This window comes from Pan troglodytes, chromosome 16, assembly GCF_028858775.2.
Source record: "Pan troglodytes isolate AG18354 chromosome 16, NHGRI_mPanTro3-v2.0_pri, whole genome shotgun sequence".
NCBI lineage: Eukaryota > Metazoa > Chordata > Mammalia > Primates > Hominidae > Pan > Pan troglodytes.
In genome coordinates this window covers 33,600,626-33,619,470 of record NC_072414.2, presented here as the reverse complement: position 1 = coordinate 33,619,470, position 18,845 = coordinate 33,600,626, and the positions used below count along the sequence as shown (strand labels likewise).

The window sequence follows — 18,845 nt, the reverse complement described above, 5'->3', positions numbered from 1 at the left end:
AAAAAAAAAAATTAGCCGGGCGTGGTGGCAGGTGCCTGTAGTCCCAGCTACTCAGGAGGCTGAGGCAGGAGAATGGCGTGAACCCAAGAGGAGGAGCTTGCAGTGAGCCAAGATCGCACCACTGCACTCCAGTCTGGGTGACAGAGCAAGAGACTCCGTCTCAAAAAAAAAAAAAAAAAAAAAAAGGTGGGGGGAAGAGGAGAGGGGGGGGAGGGAGAGGAAGGAGTGGAGAAGGGAAAGGGAGGGGAGAGGGAGACAGGAGCGGAGAGAAGAGGGGAGAGAAGAGGGGAAAAGAGGGGAGAGGAGAGGGGGAGGGGAGAGGAGAAGGGAAAGGAAGAGGAGAGGGGGAGGGGAGAGGAGAAGGGAAAGGAAGAGGAGGGGGGAGAGGAGAGAAGAGGGGAAAGGAGACGGGGAGGGGAGAGGAGGAGGAGAAAGAGGGGAAGGGGAGAAGAGAAGGGGAAGGGGTAAGAGGGGAAAGGGGGAATGGGGAGGAGAAGGGGGAAGGGAGAGGAGAGGGGAGAGGAGAGGGGAAAAGGGAAAGGAAGGAGGAAAGGAGAAGAGGAGAGGGAAGGGGAAGGAAGGGGAAGAAGGACAGGGAAGGAAGGGGAAAGGGAAGAAAAAAAAGAAAGGGGACTTTTCTTTACGAAGAAGAGGAGACTTTTCAGCTGACTCTTGAAGGAGAAATAAAATTAGAAAGTGGAGGAAGACATTGCAATCAGTGGCTATGTAGTCAATGAACTACAATAAATTATCCAGAATTTGGAGATAGGGCTGCCTTTATAAGAGTAAAACACTGAAGATCAAAACAAGAGACAAAATTAAAACGAAGTAAGATCAGTAAACTTATCTCATAAGTACTATGGTCTGAATCTGTCCCCAGAAAGTTCCTGCATTGGAAACTTAATTTCTAACACAACAGTTGGGAGGTGGGGCCTAGTAAGGAGTGACTGGGTCATGAGGTCAGGGCCCTCATGAATGGATTAATGTTGCTATCACAGGAGTGGGTTAGTTATCTCAAGAGTGGGTTGTTATAAAGTCAGTCCTGCCCCGGTGTCCCCCTCTATCTCACATGCTCCCTTCTGCCTTCCACCATATGATGACCCTCATCAGATCCCAGTGCCATACTCTTGGACTTCCCAGCCTCCAGAACTGTGAGCCAAATAAACCTCTATTGTTTATAAACTACCCACTCTGTGGTATCCTGTTATAGCAGAACAAAATGGACTAAGACCAGATGAAAATAACCTAGGTTACTTGGAAATGGGCTTCTATATTTGGAAAATATTTATCCAATCTACAAGTCCATGATGTTCATGATACATATTCACTCTTTTGAACATTTAGATCCCTACTCTGCACTATCAAATATTTATAAGAGGTATACAAAAGAAAAACTATAGGGCCAGGTACAGTGTCTCACGCCTGTAATCTCAGCACTTTTGGAGGCTAAGAGAAGCAGATCATTTGAGGTCAGGAGTTTGAGACCAGCCTGGCCAACATGGTGAAACCCTATCTCTACTAAAAATACAAAAGTTGGCCAGGCATGGTGGTGCACGCCTGTAATTCCATTTACTCGGGAGGCTGAGACAGATGAATTGCTTGAACCAGGGAGGTGGAGGTTGCAGTGAGCCAAGATCACACCACTGCACTCCAGCCTGGGTGATGGAATGAGACTGTCTAAAAAAAAAATTAAAATTAAGAAAAACTATAGAAGCCTAGTGGTAGGAGGAACTGACACTGAGGTATCAAGTAAGGCTTAGTGTTAAAGAATGTCTAGAAGTTGACAAAGCACACAAGGGAAGGAAGGGCATTCTAAGGAGAAGGAACAGCTTATGCAAAGGCACATGACAAAAAAGAACAGAGTATTCATTAATTCCTCAAGTCAAACATTTATTGAGCACTTACCATGTACATATCCTGGAACACAAAGACATGATTCCTACCCTCAAAAGCTTACCATCAATTATCAGACAACTATTATCAGATAACCAATACTCAATGATGACAACAAAGAATAAAGAAAGCTACTGGCTCTCTGCCTGGGGTGTAATGGAAGTATAAACAAAAAGCAACTAAATTATACTGAGGGATCATAGAATAATTCTCATAGGAAGTAAAGAATTACTTTGGTTACTGGTTAACCAAAGTGGTGTGGAAGGCTGGGCGCGGTGGCTCACGCCTGTAATCCCAGCACTTTGGGAGGCCAAGGCAGGCGGATCACCTGAGGTCAGGAGTTCGACACCAGCCTGGCCAACATGGCGAAACCCCGTCTCTACTAAAAATAAAAAAAATTAGCCAGGTGTGGTGACGGGTGCTTGTAATTCCAGCTACTCAGCAGGCTGAGGTAGGAGAATCACTTGAACCTGGGAGGCGGAGGTTGCAGTGAGCTGAAATTGCACCACTGAGCTCCAGCCTGGGTGACAGAGCGAGACTCCAGCTCAATAAACAAACAAACAAACAAACAAGATGGTGTGGAAGATGACTATAAGACTAGAACCCAGTAAGACTTTTCTCCATATCCAACTACATATCCTCCTCTCCCTTCCTTCCACATCAAGTCAATCATCAAATCTTCCTGTTGATTCTACATCACTGACCTTCCTGACCATGATACACTGTCAAAAACACCATATATCTGTTCTTCCTAGAACTTACACAGGTCTATTTTTTATATTTATTTGTATAATTGTCTTCTCTCTCCTGGTCATCCCATCCCTACAAATTATAGACTACATGTCCTTTTTTTTTTTTTTTTTTTGAGACAGTCTCACTCTGTTGTCCAGGCTGGAGTGCAGTGGCATGATCTCGGCTCACTTGCAACCTCTGCCACCCAGGTTCAAGCGATTCTCTGCCTCAGCCTCCCAAATAGCTGGGATTACAGGTTCCTACCACCATGACCAGCTAATTTTTGTATTTTCAGTAGAGACGAAGTTTCACCATCTTGGCCAGGCTGGTCTTGAACTCCTGACCTCATGATCCACCCGCCTCAGCCTCCCAAAGTGCTAGGATTACAGGTGTGAGCCACTGTGCCCAGCCTGTATGTCCTTTTTAACCTCTACATTGTACCCTAAGATTCTATCAACGGTACCTTGCACATAGAAGCACTCAATTTAAAACATTTTGAACCCACGCACTTCATTCCACCTTCATGCATCACCCTAGTCCAAACCACCAGCAGCTCTTACTCAGACTACTGCAACAGACTTTTCTTTTTTCTCTCTCTCTAGGCACTCATTCTGGCTCTCTCCTGTAATCCATTCTCCACACAGTATCAAGGGACCCTTTCTAAACATAAATCAGTTCATGCCATTTCTGCCATTTTTAACTTTCCATTAGCTTCCCATTTCATTTAGAATAAATCTAACATCCTTAGTATGGCCTACAGATCTCCGCGTTCACATCATTCTCCCCATAACACATCATACTCCAGGCACAATGACCTTCTATTTCTCAAATGCTCCAAACACTTTCTCAGAGAAGGGCTCTTACACTGCCTTTTCTATTTGCCTGAAACGCTTTGCTTCCAGTCCCCACAAACCTTCACCTGGGTAACACCTATACATCCTACCAGTTTGTCTAAATATCACTTCCTTAGCAATGCTATCCCTACTCCCTAATTTAAATTCTCTCTCAAAGTACCCTGTTCTATTCCCTCATAGTACTTACCAAAATGTATATTTACTTATGATTATTCAATGTCTCCTCCATGAATAACAGCTAACAAATACACAGCATTTGCCATATATTAACTCATTTAATCCTAATAACCAGTGAAGCAGGCTGATGATGAAACTAAAAGGTTAAGTTAAGGATTAAACAGAGAGGTTAAGTAATTTGTTCAAGGTCACAAAGCAGTAAGGAGTCAAAACTTGAACCCAGACACTCTGGCTCCAAAGTTCACACTTTTAATGACTATGCTATAGAGTAAGCTTTGAGAGAACTAAATAACCATGTCTATTTTGTGCATCACTGCATATTCAGGTCAGGTGCCAGATACGAAGTAAGCATTCACATATTTGCAGAATGAATTTGTTAGTAAATAATTAAGAGACAAATAATTATATTTAGAAGCATTAGGGAGAGGAATAAGAATAAAATGGGTTAGAGGCAATGATGATAGTGTCGATTCTGGACAAACTGAATTAAAGGCAGCTCAGGAACATCTTAATATCTGCTTAATTAGAATACCACAGGGAATCCATGGAGGGGCTGAAAGAGGTCCAGGAACAACCTAGAACAGTATGCAAAATTTAGTATGCGATGTACTTTTCTGGGGAGAAAGATATACCTTAATCAGATTATTAGGGGAGTATGTAATCCCCCAAAATATTTAGGAACCATTGATCTAAGTGGAAATGTCCAGTAGACACTGGAGATAAAAAAGGTGAACCTTAGCTAAATACAAAGATTTGGGAAGTAACTAAAGCCAGGGGTTTGAAAAAGTTAGCCCAAAAATGTAGAGTAAAATATTTCAGAGGGTTATGGTCAGAATAGACATTTAGATGACAGGTGGTGAAAAAAGAATCTAGGAAAAAGGAAGAGAAGAGTAGACACAGAAATAAGAGAAAAATAGATGAGAGTAGAATTACAGAAGCTAAGGAGGGAGAATGTCTTAAAGAACAAGGAAGTGGCAGAGCCTCATAACCAAGGAGTCAAGGATTTAACAACAGAAAAATGTATTCCAGGAACTACACAGTTTCATAAGTGGAGTAGTACAACAGAATATTCACATATGCAAGGAGAGGAAGTAAATGAATATCAGGGTCTAGTGCTCAGGACAGAGAATCATACTGAAGAAATAGATTGGAAAATCAATGTATTTCAAACTATAAATGTAAGTGCAATTATTCAGGTAGCACATAGAGAAGTGGGGCTCTGATCTAGAATCTACGAATGAGCTTGCAGGCAGATGTCCTGTGAAACTCCTAAAATTGTAAGCAGAAGTTTGTGTAAGGTACATATAAGCAATTTTTGACAAAGGGCCCATAAATTTTATCAATTTTCCGAGGGGTGTATGACCCAACAAAAGGTAAAGAACCATAGAAGCTGAATGAGAAAAGACAGCCAAGCTAGAAAATAGCCCTGGAGAACATCAACATATAAAAGAAACCTGAAGCTTATCCAATGGAAATAACAAATCTGAAGAAGTAAGTTGTACATGGAAGACAGGCAGTCTTCATGGATTTCAGACATTTTTTACTTGACATCATATATGCTCTATAAATATTTCTCTAACTTTTCTGACTGTGACTCAGTAAAAACTACATTGCTAACCAGTGTACACATACAGGTTACAGAAATAATTTTCCAGTAACCTGGAATGACACCAATACAGGTCCCCATAAACTTACAGTGGGGTGATATCTCAATTAACCCATCACAATTGAAAATATCATTAAGTCAAAAAACGCATTTTTTCCAGGGGGCGGGGGGTGACAGAGTCTCGTTCTGTTGCCCAGGCTGGAGTACAGCGGCATGATCTTGGCTCACTGCAACCTCCACCTCCCAGGTTCAAGCAATTCTCCCTCCAGTGGCTCATGCCTGTAATCCCAGAACTTTGGGAGGCCAAGGTGGGTGGATCACTTGAGGCCAGGAGTTCGAGACCAACCTGGCCAACATGGCAGAACTTCCCCCTCCAACTAAAAATACAAAAATTAGCCAGGCATGGTGGTGCACGCCTGTTACCCCAGCTACCGGGGAGGCTGAGGCATGAGAATCACTTGAACTCGGGAGGCAGAGATTGCAGTGAGCCGAGATCATGCCATTGCACTCCAGCCTGGGCGACAGAGCAAGACTCCATCTCCAAAAAAAGAAAAATAGAAAAAAATTAATAAATATTAATAAATAAAATAAAATGGAATATCTCCTCACAGCTAAATTTCTTCACAAAAATAAAAACTACAAATGAGGATGCAACGAAAGTAAGCTTCTGAATATCACCTCTATTAGCCAAGCAAGGAAAGTCACTTAGCAATGGTTAGTTAACTAAATCACATCTGACTATAGCTGCCAAAGAATTGTATATTCAGAGAAAATAAACTTTTTCAGTTTATTTTCTGAAGCAGTGATTGAGCTTAGCAGAGGGAAATTTTTACTGCAATTTTTAAAATTCAGGGTGAGCTGAAATTTTTCTGAATGAGACCACCCACACCCACTATTTAATTGAACACTGAATGGCTCTGGAAATTAGCTTTTCTGACAGACTTCACCATGTGTCTCAATGAATTCAACCTAGTCAAATAGCAAAACAGTGATTATATGCAGAACTTATGCTGCCACAAAGTCATTTCAATAAAAACTAATATTGTTTGAACCACAAGTATTGTCAAAGTACATACACTTCTTGTGTTGTCCAGAATTAAAACAGTATGAGACATGTCCATTCCCATACAAAGTTGTAGTGAATATATCTTCCAAGTTCAGCATTTTATACTTGCACCAGAACTTGGTGCAAGTGAAAAGGGAATTTCTCCATTTCAAAATCTATCTACTTGTGCAATTGAGGAGGTTCCATCTAGCCTTAAATTTAAAGTGATTAATCTTCAACTAATGTTTTAAAAATCAAAGAATCCAACAATTTTTTTTTTTTTTTCAGACAGAGTCTCACTCTGTAGCCCAGGCTGGAGTGCAGTGGCACAATCTCAGCTCACTGCAACCTCCACCTCCCAGGTTCAAGAGATTCTCCTTCCTCAGTCTCCCGAGTAACTGGGATTACAGGCACATGCCATGCCCAGCTAATTTTTGTATTTTTAGTAGAGACAGGGTTTCACCACGTGGGCCAGGCTGGTCTAGAGCTCCACCCAAGTGATCCGCCGGTCTCAGCCTCCCAAAGTGCTGGGATTACAGGCGTGAGCCACCGCACCCGGCCCTAACAGAATTCTTAAAACGCCTTCCAAGAGACTAACAGGCTCAATTAGAAACACATGCTTGTGAACTGATATGAGTAATTGGCAGGACCTGTCTGTGAAAAATGACATTTTCTAAGATTAAATACATAAAACCTCATACAGATAAATAATAACAGATGAACATTTGCAACTGATTTTAAGGCTAAGGAACATTTACTTTGAACTTCAATTAAACAAATTGTTATCCTCCCCAAAAAAAGAATTCCATTCTTCTCATCTGTAGACATGTATTACCAAAATGAAAAAGTACTAAACAATTACATTTTTTATTTTCATCAATACAAAATTTGTGGAAATTTGTTTTTTCTTTTAATATATGTACCTACATAATACCCTATTTTGCCTCTTGGCCCACAATGCCTAAAATACTTACTATGTGGCCCTCTACAGAAAAAGTTTGCAAACACCTGGGTTAAAGTATTATCTCCAACTGATTAGCTATACAACACTGGACATCAGTTAACTTTTCTAGGTCTTTCTTTCCACATTTATAAAATAAGGAGGACTGAAGACAACCTCTATGGTATATACTCCAACTTTAGTATTCCACAACTAATAATACACATTTCATATTCACTTTGAATGGTAATATTTTTTCTTTTCCTCTTTTTTTTGAGACAGAGTCCACCCAGGCTGGCTGGAGGGCAGTGGTACAGTCTCGGCTCACTGCAACCTCCTCCTCCCGGGTTTCAAGTGATTCTCATGTCTCAGCATTCCAAGTAGCTGGGATTACAGGTGCGTGATCACCATGCCTGGCTAATTTTTAGTATTTTTAGTAGAGACAGGGTTTCACCATGTTGACCAAGCTGGTCTCAAACTCCTGGACTCAAGTGATCCTCCAACCTCGGCCTCCCTAAGTGCTGGGATTACAGATGTGAGCCACCACACCCGGCCTTCTTTTTTTTTTTTTTTTTTTTTTTTTTGATACAGATGGAGTCTTGCTACGTTGCCCAGGCTGGTCTCGAACTACTGACCTCAAGCAATCCTCCCACCTCAGCCTCCCAAAGTTCTGGGATTACATGTATGATCCATCCACTCACTGTACCTGGCCTGTACAGTAATATTTTGAATGGAATGTTAGGCCAGTTTTATATAAAGTATGAAGAAATGTCTTATTATGTAAAATATGAAGATGTACTTTATTAAATTCACAGAGGATGAAAAAATGGTACTGGGACAACTGGATACACATACAAAAGAATTATGTTGGTTCAGCAGAACATTGACTCAAAAAAATAAAAGAATTATGTTGAACCATTTACCTCACACCACATGCAAAAATGAACACAAACCAGATCAAAGATCTAAAAGTAAGTGCTGAAACTATAAAACTTTTACGGAAAAAAAATGAGAAAGAGTCACAACCTTGGATTTAGCAATGATTTCTTAAGTATGGCAAAAAGGCTGGGCATGATGGCTCATGCCTGTAATCCCAACACTTTGGGAGGCTGAGGCGGGCGGAGGCGACTTAGTGAGACTTCATCTCAGGGGAAAAAAAAAAAAAAGTATGACACAAAAAGCACAGGTAATACACGATAAAAAAAGATCCTGGACTTCATCAAATTAAAACCTTTTGTATATTATTCACTATTAAGACAGTGAAAAGGCAATGTACAGAAAAGGAAAAAATATTTGCAAACCATATATCTGATAACGGACTAATATTTAGAATATAAAAAGAACTCCTACAACTCAACAACAAAAAAATCACTTTAAAAATGGGAGCCAGGGCCAGGCGCAGTGGCTCACCCCTGTAATCCCAGCACTTTGGGAGGTCGAGGCAGGCAGATCACAAGGTCAGGAAATCAAGACCATCCTGGCTAACACAGTGAAACCCCATCTCTACTAAAAATACAAAAAATTAGCCAGGCATGGTGGCACGTGCCTATAGTCCCAGCTACTCAGGAGGCTGAGACAGGAGAATCACATGAACCCGGGAGGCGGAGGTTGCAGTGAGCCAAGGTCACGCCACTGCACTACAGCCTGAGCCACAGCGTGAGACTCCGTCTCAAAAAATAAAAATTAAAAATAAAATAAAATAAAATAAAATAAATTAAAAAAAAAAAGAGCCAGGCACCATGGCTCACACTTGTAATCCCAGCACTTTGAGAGGCCAAGGCAGGAAGATGGCTTGAGCTCAATTCAAGACCAACCCCAGCAACACAGCAAGACCCTGTTTCTAAAAAAAAAATAAAAAATAATTAGCTAAGTGTGGTGGCACATGCCTATAATTGGAAGGCTGAGGTAAGAGATCACTTGAGCCTGGCAGGATGAGGCTACAGTGAGCCCTGACCATGCCACTGCACTGCAGCCTGGGCAACAGAGCAAAGACCCAGTCTCAAAAAAAAAAAAAAAAAAAAAGGCCAGGCGTGGTGGCTCATGCCTGTAATCCCAGCACTTTGGGAGGCTGAGGCAAGCAGATCACCTGAGGTTAGAAGTTCGAGACCAGCCTGGCCAACACGGTGAAACCCCATCTCTACTAAAAATACAAAAAAATGGCCGGGTACAGTGGCTCATGCCTGTAATCCCAGCACTTTGGGAGGCTAAGGCAAGGGGAATCACAAGGTCAAGAGATCAAGACTATCCTGGTAAAACCCCGTCGGTACTAAAAATACAAAAATTAGCTGGGTGAGGTGGCATGCGCCTGTAGCCCCAGCTACTCGGGAGGCTGAGACAGGAGAATCGCTTGAACCTGGGAGGCGGAGGTTGCAGTGAGCTGAGATTGCACCACTGCACTCCAGCCTGACAACAGAGGAAGACTCTGTCTAAAATAATAATAATAATAATAATAATAAAATTAGCTGGGAGTAGTGGCGGGCACCTGTAATCCCAGCTACTTGGGAGGCTGAGGCAGGCGAAAAGCTTGAACCCGGGAGGTGGAAGTTGCAGTGAGCCGAGATCACGCCATTGCACTCCAGCCTGGGCAACAAGAGCGAAACTTCATTTCAAAAAAAAAAAAAAAAAAAACACCACAAATTAAATTCAATTAAAATTAAAAATGGGCTAGGGACTTGAACAGACATTTCTCCATTGAAGATATACAAATGACTAATAAAAGCACATGAAATGATGCTCAATGTCATTAGTCATTAGGGAAATGCAAATCAAAACCAAATGAGATGCCATTTCACATCCACTAAGATGGCTATAATCAAAAAGACAATTAAGTGTTGGCTAGGCCCTGGCGCAGTGGCTCAAACCTGTAATCCCAGCACTTTCAGAGGTCAAGGCAGGAGGATTGCTTGAGCCCAGGAATTCAGCTGGAGACCAGTCTGGGCAACATAGTGGGACTCTGTCTCTACAAAAAGCACAAAAATTAGCTAGGTGTGGTGGCGTGCACCTGTAGTCCCAGCTACTTGGGAGGCTGAGTCAGGAGGATTGCTTGAGCCCCAGAGGTCAAGACTACAGTAAGTTGTGACTGCACCACTGCACACCAGCCTGGGCAACAGAGTGAGACCAGTCTCAAAACAAAATAGAACAAAAAAAGTGTAGGCCGGACACGGTGGCTCATGCCTGTAATCCCAACACTTTGGGAGGCCAAAGCAGGCAGATCACGAGGTCAAGAGATCGAGACCATCCTGGCCAATATGGTGAAACCACGTCACTACTAAAAATACAAAAATTAGCTGGGTGTGGTGGCGCGCACCTATAGTCCCAGCTACTCGGGAGGCTGAGGCAGGAGAATTGCTTGAACCCAGGAAGCAGAGGTTGCAGTGAGCTGAGATTACGCCACTGCACTCCAGCCTGGCAACAGAGCAAGACTCCTTCTCAAAAAAAAAAAAAAAAAAAGTGTTAGGATGTAGAAAAATTGGAACTCTCATTTTCTGTTGGTGAAAATATAAAATAGTATAGGTACTCTGGAGAACACTGGCAGTTTCTCGAGAAGTTAAGCATAGAGATACCATATGACCCAATCATTCCACTATTAGGTACATACCCAAGAAAAATAAAAACATAAGTTTATACAAAAAAAGTCCATTAATGTTCATAAAAGCATTATTCATAGTAGCCAAAAAATGAAAATAACCCAAATGTTCATCAACTGAAGAATGGATAAACAAAATGTGCTGTATCAACACAATGAAATATTATTCAGCCATAAAAATGAATTAAGTATGGATACATGCTACAACATGGATGAACTTTGAAAACATGCTAAAGAGTCTGATCACAAAGGACCTCATTTTGTATGATTCCATTTATATGAAATGTTCCAAAACAGATCAATCCATAGAGACAGAAAGTAGACTGATGGTCACCTAGGCCTGGGAAGACTGGGGGAGAAATAGGGAATGACTGCTAATGAGTATAGTGTTGCTTTCTGGGATGCTGAAATGTTCTAAAATTGTGGTGATGGATGCATTACTATGAATACACTAAAAACCACTGAATTATACACTTTAAATGGGTAAATTTTATAGTACATTAATTTTATCTCAAAACTTTAAAAACTAAGAGGAGGGCAGGCACAGTGGCTCACGCCTATAATCCCAGCACTTTGGGAGGCCGAGGTGGGCAGATCGTGAGGTCAGGAGTTTGAGACCAGCCTAACTTACATGGCAAAACCCCGTCTCTACTAAAAATACAAAAATTAGTTGGATGTGGTGGCGTATGCCTGTAATCCCAGCTACTTGGGAGGCTGAGGCAGGAGAATCGCTTGAACCGGGAGGCAGACATTGCAGAGAGCCGAGATCGCACCATTGTATTCCAGCCTGGGCGACACAGCGGGATTCCATCTCAAAAAAAAAACTAAGAGGAAATACTTACAAATAAATGTTAGACGCTAATGTCACAAAACTAAGGTTCAAATGATGTACAATCTTACATCAACGATAAGAAACTGTATCGCTTCTCTAGGCTCAACAACTCCTTTGTAAATTCTCAGTAACTTTAAGGTTAGTGAGAACTCTAAGACAAACGATGAGCACCAAGTTGCAGCTCAACTCCTTAGCTTAGCATATAAGGGCCTCAATACTCTGGACCCAGCTTTCCTTCTCCCTGCTGCTGTATACTCAACTACTCCTTATTTCCTAAATATGCCCCCCCAGTTTTTTTATCTGAACCTTTGCATTTATAATTATGCTGCTTTAGCATCTTCTCTCTGCCTTCGTAGTCCATAAATTCACCAGCATCATTCTCCCTAATCTCCTCCTATTGAAATCATCCTCATTCTTAAAGTCGAGTATTTTCATGAAGCCTGCCTTGATGCCCTTGCTGTGTAAACACTGGCCTTCCTCTAAACCACCAAAGGATACTGTCATTCTCCTTTGGTGCACAGTAATCTAGCTCTCATCATCCTTGACAGATTGGTCAGCACACTCAGAGTCATCTCTCAAGGCAAAAGCTCTATCAACAATGCCTTGCAGATTAAGGAACCTCTTATTTCACCTTCAACTCCTATCTCCACATAAAAACCACATGCTCCTGGGGCCAGGCACGGTGGCTCACGCCTGTAATCCCAGCACTTTGGGAGGCCAAGGCAGGCAGATCACGAGGTCAGGAGATCGAGACCATCCTGGCTAACACGGTGAAACCCCGTCTCTACTAACAATACAAAAAAAAATTAGCTGGGCGTGGTGGCAGGCGCCTGTAGTCCCAGCTACTCTAGTGGCTGAGGCAGGGGAATGGTGTGAACCTAGGAGACGGTGCTTGCAGTGAGCCGAGATTGCGCCACTGCACTCCAGCCTGGACGACAGAGCGAGACTCCATCTAAAAAAATAAAAATAATAAAAATAAATTAATTAATTTAAAAAAAAAAACTACATGCTCCTGACTCCTGTGCCGAGCTAATTAGATAGGGGGATCCAACAGACCTAAAGGTTCTATGAATTAACCATCAGCTTGTGAGGAAAGAGTGCTATGAGAGTTTAGTTAAATAGGAATGACAAACATTCTCTGACTTAAATGTAAAAACGTACTCTCTTATTCCCTCTCAACTGAATGGAAAGTGGGAGGAAAAGACTCATGGAGCTGGAATCAAGAATAGAAACTAAAACATTGCCAGAGAAGGGGCCATAAAATAGTAGAGCCACACAAGAGAAGAAACCATAAGACAAGGAAAAACACACAAAAGAAAAGGGTGAAGTCAGAAGTGGGATGGGACAAGAATAGTATAACAAGAGAGGAAAAAAAGAAGACATTATGATCCCCAACCAGGAAGAGAAGGACAAATTCTCATGCTGAAAGGGCTGAGATGTGAGGATCACTTGAGACCTGGAGTTCAAGTCCAGCCTGGGCAACACAGTGAGACCCCCATCAAAAAAAGGTCAGGTGTGGTGGCTCACACCTGTAATCCTAGCACTTTGGGAGGCCAAGACAGGTGGATCACTTGATCCCAAGAGTGCAAGACCAGCCTGGGCAATAAGGCAAAACCCCATCTCTACCAAAAATACAACAACAAAAAATTAGCAGGCATGGTGGCGCAGGCATGGTGGCACGCGCCTGTAGTCTCAGCTAATAGGGAGGCTGAGGTAGGAGAATCACTCAAACTCAGGAGGCAGAGGTTGCAGTGAGCCAAGATCACACCACTGCACTCCAGCTTGGGCAAGAGAGAAAGACCCTGTCTCACAAAAAAAAAGAAAAAGAAAAGAAAGGCCAGGTAAAATAGCTCACACCTGTTATCCCAACACTTTGAGAGGCCAAGGTTGGAGGATAACTTAAGCCCAGGAGTTCAAGACAAGCAAGACCACCGGGAAACATAGGAAGACCCCTGTCTACAAAAAAAAACTTTAAAAATTAACTGAGTGTGGTGGTACACGCCTGTGGTCCTAGCTACTCAGAAGGCTAAGGCAGGAGGATCTCCTGAGCCCAGGAGTTAGAGGCTGCAGTGAGATATGATCATGACACTGCACTCCAGCCTGGGTGACAGAGCAAGATTGTCTCAAAAAAAAAAAAAATTCTAGCATATTTTAAAATTAAAAATTAACCCATATCTGGCCAGGCACGTGCCCATAATCCCAGCACTTTGGGAGGCCGAGACAGGCGGATCACCTGAAGTCAGGAGTTCGAGACCAGCCTGACCAACATGACGAAACCCCGTCTCTACTGAAAATACAAAAATTAGCCGGGCATGGCAGCGCACGCCTATAGTTCCAGCTATTCAGGAGACTGAGGCAAGAGAATTGCTTGAACCCAGGAGGCGGAGGTTGCAATGAGCCGAGATCTCACCACTGCACTCCAGCCTGGGCGACAGAGCAAGACTGTGTCCCAAAAAAAAAAAAAAAAAGCCGGGCACAGTAGTGGCTCACGTCTGTAATCCCAGTACTTTGGGAGGCCGAGGCAGTGGACCACCTGAGTTCGAGACCAGCCTGGCCAATGAAACCCCGTCTCTACTAAAAATACAAAAATTAGCCAGATGGGGTGGCAGGCACCTGTAATCCCAGCTACTCAGAAGGCTGAGGCAGGAGAATCTCTTGAAGCCGGGAGGCGGAGGTCGCAGTGAGCAGAGATCACGCCATTGCACTCCAGCCTGAGCAACAGAACAAGACTCTGTCTCAAAAAAAAAAAAAAATTGTAACCCATATCCCAGTATCCTAACAGATATTCATTTCTGGTTCCTTCTAGCATATATCCACAAGCCATTCAATTTTAAACTGATAATCACTCTATTCTAAAATGAACCCTGTCGCCACATTCCCCTCAACCTGGGGGAACTTTATAGCCCCTCTATAAGCATCACAGGAGTCGTTGGACACAATCGGCTTTTCACCACATTCCTTCTGGGAGCCTTTACCTAACAAGTGATTTCAACTCTGCTTATTCAACCCCTCACCCAGAATACAGTCTTTGTTGCCTTTGACGCTAACTTTATAAAAAGGATTTACCGCCTCTATGAGATCAAGTAATATACTATTTGAATCTTTAAACCAGTTTCAGTACCAAAACAACTTGCAAAGTCCAGACAATTAAGTCAATCAATAACTTCCAACATTCCCTCTGATCTCTATAATCCCAGGTCACCAAAGACAAAGGCAATATGATACGAACCATGACCTATCTTCCTAATCTGTAGGTCCTCAACCCTGGTTCTTTCCACACTGTCACTGCCCAAATCTTTCCACTATGCCCAAAACAATACTCACTCTTATCATACCAAATCTCAGGCTTCCTCAATCTTTCTGAACAATGGTCCTTCCACTTATTTACCTTGACTTAACCCTGGCTGTCCTCCTTCAAGTATTTTCTCACATTTCTCTCTTTACTACAACCTTTACCACCCCCGCCCCCAGAGCAAGATATGATTGTCATTCTCTTGCCTTTCTATCAAAGTTTCCAGATCATGATCATCTTCCTTTACGGTGTCACCTTTGAGATATACAGTTGTCTCATTATTTATGGGGACTGGTTCCAGGACACCCTTGCAGATACCAAAATCCATGGATGCTCAAATCCCTGATATAAAACACCACAGGCCAGGTGTGGTGGCTCACGCTTGTAATCCTGGCACTTTGGGAGGCTGAGGTAGGTGGATTTCCTGAGGTCAGGAGTTCGACACCAGCCTGGCCAAAATGGTGAAACCCCATCTCTACTAAAAATACAAAAATTAGGCTGGGTATGGTGGCTCAGGCCTGTAATCCCAGCACTTTGGGAGGTTGAGGAGGACAGGTCACTTGAGGTCGGGAGTTCAAGACCACTGTGGCTAACACGGTGAAACCCTGTCTCTACTAAAAACACACACAAAAAATAAGCCAGAAATCACTTCAACCCAGGAGGTGGAGGTTGCAGTGAGCCGAGATCCCGCCACTGTACTCCAGCCTGGGCAACAGAGCAAGGCTCCATCTCAAAAAAAAAAAAAAAATTAGCCAAGCATGGTGGCAGGCACCCGTAATCCCAGCTACTCGGGAGGCTGAGGCAGAATAAACGCTTGAACCTGGGGGGCGGGGGTTGCAGTGAGTCGAGACTGTGCCACTGCACTCCAGCCTGGGCAACAGAGCGAGACTCCATCTCAAAAAAAATAAAAATAAATAAAATAAAAAATTTAGTCTGGCATGATCAGGAGGTTGAGATGGGAGAATTGCTTGGGCCCAGGAGTTAGAGGCTATGGTGAGCTTCAATCGCCCCACTGCACTCCAGCCTGGGTGACAGAGTGAAACCCTGTCTATAAAAAAAAATTAAACTCAAGTAGTAGATGAGGTATTTGCAGGAAAATAAAATAATATAGTATAGTAAATGCATACTCCAGTAACACAGCTTATTATGAACTATGTAATATATGTGTATCCACTATATATTATGTACTGTATGTTATTGCAGTATCATCTAGTACTGAATTTTATAAAATGTTTTAATTATTATATACTATATGTATTATGTAATTGTACCTGCTATATTTTTATACAACTGGCAGCACAGGTTTGTTTACACCAGTATCACCATAAACAAGAGTAAATGCATTGTGCCACAACGTTAAAACAGCTACCCTATCACTATGCAACAGAAATTTTTCAGCTCCATTAACCTTATGGGACCACCACAGTATATGCAGTCCATCATTGACCAAAATATCATTATGTGGCACATGAATGTATTTGTAGGTGGGATTTAGTCTTAATGTAGTCCTTCTTTTTTCTGAGACACCCACTCTGTCACCCAGGCTGGAGTGCAGTGACAGGATCATGGCTCCCTGCAGCCTTGACCTTCCAGGCTCAGGCAATCCACTCACCTCAGCCTCCCACGTACCTGGGCCCACAGGCACATGCCATCGTACTCAGCTAATTTTTTAAAATTTTTTATAGGGGGGGGGGGGGTCTCACTATGTTGCCTGGGCTGGTCTCAAACTCCCACCTTGGCCTCCCAAAGTGCTGGGATTACTGGCGTGAGCCACCGCGCCCAGCCTTATTTTGTGTGTGTGTGTGTTTGTGTTTGGTGTTTGTCTAGTGTCTCATCTCCGCACTTTAATTTCAACTCTTATTTACTTATTTATTTATTTGAGACAGAGTCTTTCTCTGTTGCCCAGGCTGGAGTGCAGTGGTAGGACCTCGACTCACTGTGACCTCCACCTCCTGGGTTCAAGCAATTCTCCTGCCTCAGCCTCCTGAATAGCTGGGACTACAGGTGCACGCCACCACACCCGGCCAATTTTTGTATTTTTAGTAGAGATGGGGTTTTGCCATGTTGGCCAGGATGGTCTCGAACTCCTGACCTTAAGTGATCCAACCGCCTCAGCCTCCCTAGGTGCTGGGATTACACACGTGAGCCACCACACCCAGTCAATTTCCACTCTTAATTATAAACTTCAGCCCTGATTACCTCACCTCTGAACTATGTCATCCTAATAATCTCCTAAGTGTTCTTACTTCAAACTATTCTCATCACCACTGCAAAATCAAATATTTTTCCAAGTACTATTTTTTCATTAACAGTCTCCTGCTCAAAAACCTTCAAGGGACAAGATAAAAATACCTGCTCCTTAGCCTGAAGCTCGAGGTCCCAATAGTGGGACCATAACCCTCCCTCCCTCTCTTTAACTTCATGGTCTATCATACTCAAACAAAACCTCATTCTAACCAAACGCTCCCTGAACATACATTATATGCATTTACCATCATTTGGCCTTAGCTCACAATACTCATCCCTCTATCTCACCAAACAATCTTCATACCCAGCAACTCCTCTAAATCACCATTTCTCCTGCAAATAAAGTTCTACCTCAGTAAGGGGAAGGAAAGGAGAAGGATGTCTCCCGAGGAAACAACATGAGCAAAGGCACAGAAGATAAAACATGTATATGATATTCAAACATACATACACACACACATACATAAACATACACAAATATTTAGTGTCCCATGACTGAGCACAGAGGCATAATGAGATGACAGGAGATAAAGCCATTCAGCAGGAAGATTAAGAGTCATGTGACCCTATGCAAATCATTTAACCTCTCTGGACTTTAGTTTCCTCATTTGCAAAATGAAATAACAGTGTCCATGGCATAGGGTTGTGGCAGTTTATTCATTCACTCAGCAAACATTATTGAGCACTTACTTTGTGCTTGCTAGGTACTACAAAAACAGCAGCAAACAGGACAAAAATCCCTGTCCTCATGGTACTCGAATTTTAGTAGGGGAAACATCAAACAAGGAAAATAAATAAATACATGATGTAATATGGTATGTTATATACTGTGATGCTACAGAAAAAAATAAAGCAGGGAAGAGAGATGGGGAAGAAATCAAAATAGGAACCAAGGCATTCAAATCAAAATCTGAATTGAGGGAACAAGCTATGCAGTATTCCAGACAGAGGAAACCAGAAATGAAAGGGTATATGCCCAGCATGAACAAGGAAAAGCAAGGAGATGAAGAAGCTGGAGCAGAGATTAAGGAAGGGTGTGTTAAGAGATAAGGTCAGAGAAGTAAGAGGGGACCAGCTCACATACAAACTTAAAGGCCGTTGTAAGGATTTTAGCTTTTATTTTGCCAGAAATAGGAAGTCACTGTAAGGTTTTGAGCAGAGGAATGATATGACTGGACTTTAACAGCATCAGCATCTCCAATCTGACAGCTTCTCTCTGCTGCCATATTAAGAATATATCACAGGCCGGGCACAGTGGCTCACACCTGTAATCCCAGCACTTTGGGAAGACAAGGTGGGTGGATCACTTGATTTCAGGAGTTCCAGACCAGCCTGGGCAACATGGCAAAAACCCGTCTCTACTAAAAATACAGAAATTAGCCAAGTATTGTGGCTCAATCTCTATTCAGATTTTGATTTCTTCCCCATCTCTCTTCCCTGCTTTATTTTTTTCTGTAACATCACAGTTACATTGGTCCCAGCTACTAGGGAGGCAGAGGTGGGAGGATCACTTGAGCCCAGGAGGCAGAGGTTGCAGTGAGCCAAGACTGCACCACTGCACTCCAGCCTGGGCAACAGAGCAAGACTCTGTCTCAAAAAAAAAAAAAAAAAAAAATACCATAGGAGGGCAATGTCAGGAAG

At 42.6% G+C, this 18,845-nt stretch overlaps 1 protein-coding gene across 10 annotated transcripts in view; it reads right to left on the bottom strand.

Annotated features, from left to right (window-relative positions):
- Positions 1-18,845, bottom strand: part of MGA (MAX dimerization protein MGA) — a 148,740-nt gene that overhangs the window by 117,538 nt on the left and 12,357 nt on the right. The gene's annotated exons all lie outside the window — the stretch shown is intronic.